Genomic DNA, 7,710 nt, shown 5'->3' with positions numbered 1-7,710 from the left:
GCGTGGTCAGGAAAGCGCGGCCTGAGCGCGGGGCCACCCAGCTACGCGCAGCGCGGCCTCGCCTCGCTCGCTGCTTGAGAAGCCGCCTCCGAAATCGATCTGTTCTAACGCCGCTTAATTTTGCTAACCCTGCCGTCTCTGCGGGAACCCTTTTTACGATGACTCGTCAGCTTTCCTCCTAACGAAAGTCTCGAGTCATCTCTGTATGCCTGCAGCATCTTTTAATTACGGTGCGCCGACGCCACGGCTGTGCCGAAGATGGGGCGCAGCCGTCCACGACCGCCCTCGTGCCATTCCTTACCTCCTCAGAGCAAAGTTTCCAACACAGACCCCTACAGTAAACGCCACAACCTGAATGCGCTGGCGATGCACAACCTGTTCATCTGGAACTGAGTGCAACTCATTACACATTCTAATCACACCGTTTCCAGAATTAAATCTGTGCTGAAAGGCCTAATTTGGTGCAACACATTGACCAAAATATTTTAATTAAAAATATTCTGAGTTAGTAGCGGGCCTAATTACAGGAATAGAAATAGGGCCTATATTGTCATGCAGGTCAGTAGAACTCAGTAGTAGGTTTTTCTCAAGTAAATTGACCGATCCAGGAATAATAGCGCAGCTGCTAAACTGCCAGTCTTGACATGTAAATCAATTTAAATGCAACAACTGCACTAGCTACTTTGATAGTTATTAAATTGATACCTTGGAGATGCACTAAAAAAAAATTTCCACCGCCAAATCTTTTTTTTTTTAAGCAGAAAAAGAAGCAGTGGTTCTAAATAAAAAATATCCTTTAATTTGGTGCATCCAGAAAAGCTGACTTTGGATACAACATTTGCTCAAGCTGCCGAGCGTTGCTAGGCTCCTGTGCAAAAGATTTAACACTGCGAGATTCCACAGTGCTCCCAGTACATAAAACGTGTATTGCAAAATTGTATCTTCCTTGGCAATGATGAGAGTAGTAGGATTAATATCTATTAGCATAAATTTTGTTGTAACAACATTTTTACTTTCCTAATAAGTTAGGAAGAGTTCATTACCACTGCCTTAACACAAACTCTCTGCTTAAATAAATTGCTTAGCAAGCAATTTCAAAACTAAAACTTATTTTTGAAGAATGTAGTAATGTTTTAGCATTTAAAAATAATAATTTATTTGCTAAAACATTCCATACTTTTATTCTAGAATAAAAACCACATATTTTAGAACCAAAACCTCTTTTTAAAATTAGACTGATATGTCTCCACAAAATATGTTCTGCCATTGACAGCTTCAGAGAAATAAATATTCAAAATTGAGAAAAAAACAAATTGCTTTAATACTACTATAAATTTATTAAGCATTTGTTTCCTTGTACAATAGGAAATGTTAATTGAGACACTGAAAAATTTGCCCACAGATTTAAATAGTGTCCATATACGCTAATGGTTACAATCTCATAATAGTCAAAACAGGGCTGGGAAAAAATGTTTGACAACCGCATTCTATTATAAATTATCTGTTAAGAAAAATAAATTAAGACAGCAGAGTCTCTTGCATTAAACACTTTAAACAGCACTCTGTATTTACTAGGCTATGTCCGCTGTTCGGAACAACAGTCTCCAAGGATTAAGTCTCAGAATCAATGCTCTATTGATTTTACTATCAATGAGCATTATGGCTCACACGACTGGCCATTTTAAGGGAAGATAGCTTCTATTATAACCCACTTTTTAGAATATATACTGTTAAAAGATAAATCACTGCTTTCAATAGTAATTAAGCTCTGTATTTAAAAAATAAGGATACCAATGATATTTAAGTTTTCAACTGGAAAATGATCCCACTGAAACTCAGAAGCTTCCCTTAATTTTTAAATCTTCCTTTCCAAATTTAGGATGTGGTTTAATTAAAAGCAGGTTTTTCATTAAATGATTTATGTATAGAAATCTATATTAACTATGGAGGATAGTCAGCTAATCCGTGTGTAGAACTACACTCATAATTGAATTACAAAGCATTCTTCTTTTGGTGACGTATATTAATTGCTACTCTTGGCAAGAAAAATCAAATTGAAAAGAAAAACTGTATCTGCAGTACTTTTTCTCAGACCTATGCAGACAAAACACAACAAATCTTCTGCACCGGATATGCTTACCCGTTATCTCTGACACGTAGCGGTCAGCAAACTGAAAAACCACAGAGCACCAGTACATGAACAAGACGACAAAAATACACTTACATTTGTAAATATTTATTTATATAATACATGTTTATAACTTACGTTGAATCTTTGTTTAAAAACTCGGGATTCTGTGTTAGTACAGGAACAACCAACTGCACGAGTATTAAAATTTCATTCTGTTGTAAAGTTTCATTTTAGAGCTCTTTGTGGAATCAATTACATTGCAAGAAAAATCCATTACCTGTAGTAGCTAATTACAGTATCATCTATTTTAATATAATTATAATTTACTCCTCCCTTTAACACAGCCACTGCATTTCATATTTCAAATTATTTCAGAGATCTGATATATTTCATATACTATAAGCTTGAATTAATTAGACCTGCTCTGAACTACAGGAATACTTCACTGATGTTTTTTATTTGGGGTTTTTCTCCTTGTTCTGTCAAAGACACCCAGTGCAACATCAGTCAGAACAATTTATACCTATGCATGCACACATATAATTATGATGAGAGCAAAGACAAACACCTTTCTTACTCTAAACAAGCATGTCTTGATTCCTTTACAAATGCTTCCTCTAATCAAGTCCACATTGTTACAGAGAATAGGCCTTGTAGGTAAAAAGCTCCTTAAAATGGCAACAAACAAAGAAATTAAAATCTAGATTTTTGCCTAATTACAACCAATAGAACCATGCAAACTTCTTTGTGAATTAAAAATAATCAAAAGGTAATAAAATATCATCATCAATTTTATTTACCAATAAGTGACTTAAAATATATTTCAGGAAATGAACCCACTTCTACATATCCTAACAAAACTTTTCTGTAGAGATTCATATACTCCGCAATGTGCACAAGGCATAAAACGTTAAACAATGCTACATGAAACAATCTGCATGCATGTTTCATGTTAGAACATCAGGATGTTTTAATTATGCAGCAGTTAAAATGTGTAAGTGAAAAGCACTACCATGGCAATATTATTGTATTCTCTAGTACAACTAATAGCATTAGAATATTTCACAAACAGCTATGAACCTTTCTCAAAAAAAGCAAACTAAATTATAATTATAAAGTTCTATCAGCTAATTTTATTTTAATAGAAGAACAGCAGTATTTTAAGAAAGGCTTCTGTCATCAGCTATCATCAGCAAAAATCCACCGATAAACATAAAACCAGAAAGGTTCTAGAACAACGATTACGTTTAGCTGGCCAACAGATCTGCCTTTCCGAACACCCTTTCTGTACACACACAAACAATTAACGCCTCTGACATTCACAGCGACATGGAGGAAGGGTTTCATTAGACAGAGTTCTATTGTTTCAAAACGAGTTTGTCTGTCGCTCGCTCACAGAGGGCAGGTCCTTTTACTCCTATTTGTACCGTTTCTGCCCTCTGCATACACACCAAGATCAATGCTGGATTACATCACTTCTGAGACGAACAGCCGGAGGCAGGCAGGTACTGCGGGCATCCCCAAAAGGGGTCTGCAGCTCACTCTTCTCAAGACGATGTAATCTTGTGCTCCAAACCATTTACACATCCTATTCCAAAGGGATTCCCAGCTAAACTGCCAGAATTGCCACCAAGTAATTTGCAAGACCAACTCCCATCTCAGCCCAACAGGTCTTTACTTTAGAAATAAAAACTATCATGCTGCCAAGGGGGGGGGGAAATCAGGCAGAAAGCCTTGTTGCAGCAGACCCAAGCTCTGGAATTAGGATAAAGATGAATTGATAAGCCCTGAGACAAATGCTGCAGCATCCTGTGCATGGGTATGAAGGTAAACTTCGAACCTCTTCCCTTACAACAGATAACCAAATAACATTCTAAGTAGGAAAATGCCCAGAAGCAACCACTCTCTCCTTTCCTTCGCCATATGGCTGCAAGAAACAGATGAATTACCTTGCAAGAGAAACACAGCTCTTAGCAAAATTATTTGAGGCTTATTTTAAGGATATGAGGCAACAATTCCTTAAAGGAAAAAGGAGAAAATACTCTTCTCACAGCTCAATGAGAGTTTACCATTAGACTGTGAAATAAAGCTAAGGAACAAATGTTTTCTGAAAGTAAAGAAACCATATGCTATTGTTTATAGAATCACCAAGGTTGGAAAAGACCTCTAAGATCATCTACTTCACATTATTCCTAAATCACAGAATAACAAAACAGAAGGGACTTCTGGAAATCACCTAGTCCAACCCCCTGCTAAAGCAGATTCCCTACAGCAGGTCACACAGGAAAGCATCCAGGCAATTTCTGAACATCTCTGGAGAAGGAGACTCCACAACCTTTCTCAGCAGCTTGCTCCACTGCTCTGTCACCTTCACATTAAGTAAGTTTTTCCTCACATGTGTATGGAACTTCGTATGTTCCAGTTTGCCTTTCCTATGCCTATTGCCCCTTGTTTTGTCACTGAGCACCACTGAAAAGAGCCTGGCTGCATCCACTTGACTCCTGCCCATTGGGTATTTATTTATATGCATTGATAACCCCTCCTGCAGTCTTCTCTTCTCCAGACTGAACAGCCCCAGCTCTGTCTTTTTACATAAGGGAGATGGTCCTGGCTTCCAATAATCCTTGTCACCCTCTGCTGGGCTCTCTCCAGAAGTTCCCTGTCTTTCTTGAACAGAGAAGCCCAAACTGGACACAGCGCTCCAGATATGGCCTCATCAGGGCAGAGTAGAGGGAGGAGGATCACCTCTCCCTGAACTGCTGGCCACATTATTTTTAACACACTCCAGTATACCATTGGCCTTCTTGGCCACAGGGGCACACTACTGCTCAAAGCCAACCTACTGCCCACCAGAACATGCTGGTCTTTCTCTACAGAGCTCCACTCCAGCAGGTCAGCTCCTAACCTGTACTGATGCATGCAGTTACTCCTCCCAGTTGTAGGACTCTGTTCTTGCTGAAAGTCATTCAGTTCCTCTCCACCCAACTCTCCAGCTTATCCTGCATATCATTTCTAAGAAATTATCTGACAGTAAATGCTATTTTATTCAACTATATTTATGCTTAATTAGTGATAGAAGCAGGATCAACCACATATCTGCACTGCAAACAAAAATACAAAAGATATTGCTGCCTATGTGCAAAAGAAGTTACTGACAATGAAATCAATAAAAGCTGGAGCAATCCATTTCTGCTTTAACTTTTCATTATTTATTACTGTGCTATACTAATTAATAACATTTGCTTAAACAAGCTGGTTAAATTAGTAACTTTCATAATGTATACAAGGCTTAAAAACAATTTTCATAAGCTACTTCACTACTGTTCCATGAAAAAAGACACCATAATATCTGCAAGGTGATCCCCAGTAATGGGGATATAATGGGGAAATAAGTTCCAAATAAGTTCCAAAATATCACATCGCAGACATAAGCAAAGTTACAAACAAAGAAGTGAGAAAATGTTTGGGACAACCAACTTTTCAACTAATCTGAAGCCACTTACTAAAGACTTGTTTATTTTAACGTTTCCTCAATTAGGACTTCACAAGAACAATCTTTGGTGACAGGAGAAATGAAAAAAACTACCAATTTTCAAAAGTACTTCTCTGAAGTACATTTTCATGACACTTGATGAAAGGATCAAAGACTGTACTATGTGTACTATCAAACCAGGAGTCATGACAAGAAACCAAAAACCCTTCAAGAAATGCCTCACAATCCCCGGCTTAGACTTGTAAACCAAAAGCCGCTTCACTAGAACTCCAACATAAATGTACTTCTACAATGGTTCAATTTCCCTTACAATCATTAGCTCATTTGGACAGCCTCTTAAGAAGAAAAACAAAACAAAACAACAACAAAATCTTCCAGAAAAGCATAGCTTTTCAGTTTTCAGTCCTAACCCCTTCACATACTTCTGGACCTGCTTCCAAAGCTGCAGGGACAATTATCAATTGTCAATAAAATATTGTATTCACATCAAAGTTTCAAATACCATAGACAACACATCTGAAAAAAAAGCAATAAAATAAAGAGCAGAAAAAATGTTAAAGAAGGTAAAAATTGAAGATAACCCCAAATATCACACAAAGAAACTTTTCTTGGAACACTGAATTATGACTGACAGATGAATCAAGAACTGTAAGTTCAACCACAGCTTTAATAAAACAGACAACAACATTTAACACAATCCAAATAAGTGACACATTTGAGAAATGTTAAAACAATGATTTGCTCCAAGTAGCAGATTGGTTTTTAAAGCTTGTAAGGGAGGATAATGAACATATCACACAAAAATACCTATCAGCTTCCCCTTTCAGCCCACAATCAGAAAAATTACAAACTGAAATTATGCAAAAATCATCTAAATAGTTACATTTAAGACAAACAGGACTTCAGTTTATGACTGGCATAAATGAATATTTAGGAAACTGCAGATTAACTCACCTCTTCCTTCTTTCTTCATCCTTTAAAATCTCATAGATAGCCACCAACTTCAACAAAAACACAAAAAGAAATACTTAATATTACTTTAGAAAAGAGCTTGTAAAATATTAATAATAGTATTACATGTTACATTTGCAAAAAAAAAAAAAAGCTCTTCAGTAATTTCCACTTTTCTCCTTACAGCATTATGAGTGAGACTCCATGTGCAGATGAAACAGTGACATAATCATATATAAGCTGCCATCAGAGATGCAAACAAGCAACTGAGACTTCTGTCTCAGTTACAAAGAAACAAACAACAACAAACTATGTATCATTTGTTTCATCCAAAAGTTCTTCTTCAAATTAAGTAGCCAGTATTTAGTCATCAGCATATTTTAAAGGCTGAACTAATGACAACAGTTTCATGGTTTTGGTCTGTAAAGATTTAAAAAAAGAAAAGAAAAAAATAGATTCATCGTTCTTACTAAGACGCCATCATTCTATAAAAATCTGATCCTATTTTCACAAAACTTATATAACCAAACATTGCACTTACTTGCCTAAACTGTGTTTCTGCATTTTCATCTTTGTTCTTGTCTGGGTGTAAAATCAGTGAAAGCTTCCTATATGCTTTCCGAATATCTGCTGATGAAGCATCCTGCAAAACGTAAAGAGAGCAAACTGTCAGAAACGATTCCCAGAACTTTGTTAGGAAACAAAGACAATCAAGACAGTGTAGGATATGAGGCAGTAACACTGGAGGAATCTAACCACCAAACCACACACCACACAACTAGCGAAACGATCACGGAGTCCATGTCATCTTTCATCTCTACTTCCTTTGTTACTGGACATTCATTACAACAATATTTGTCAAAATTTTCTAACGCTTTCTTGCTTAACATCATAGAATCACAGAATGGCCTGGGTAGAAAAGGAGCACAATGATCATGTAGTTTCAATGCCCCTGCTACGTGCAGGGTTGCCAACCAGCAGACCAGGCTGCCCAGAGCCACATCCAGTCTGGCCTTGAATGCCTCCAGGGATGGGGCATCCAGTGCACCTACTATGCCACCCAGAAGTTCAAATAAAAACTGAAAATTGCAACCGATATACCTTCAATCACCATTTCTGCCAACTACTGTGCTCA

The 7,710-nt window shown here is 37.2% G+C and overlaps 1 long non-coding RNA gene across 1 annotated transcript; it reads right to left on the bottom strand.

Annotated features, from left to right (window-relative positions):
• Window positions 1-6: 6 nt before the first annotated feature.
• On the bottom strand, window positions 7-7,255 carry LOC104911454. Its single transcript, XR_793920.2, has 3 exons — window positions 7,117-7,255; window positions 6,579-6,625; window positions 7-2,171 (listed from the first exon to the last, which is right to left on the bottom strand). It is a non-coding gene; the product is annotated as an uncharacterized LOC104911454 (long non-coding RNA).
• Between the last annotated feature and the right edge of the window lie 455 nt (window positions 7,256-7,710).

Source organism: Meleagris gallopavo, chromosome 6, assembly GCF_000146605.3.
Source record: "Meleagris gallopavo isolate NT-WF06-2002-E0010 breed Aviagen turkey brand Nicholas breeding stock chromosome 6, Turkey_5.1, whole genome shotgun sequence".
Lineage (NCBI taxonomy): Eukaryota > Metazoa > Chordata > Aves > Galliformes > Phasianidae > Meleagris > Meleagris gallopavo.
This window is presented reverse-complemented; position numbering and strand designations above follow the sequence as displayed.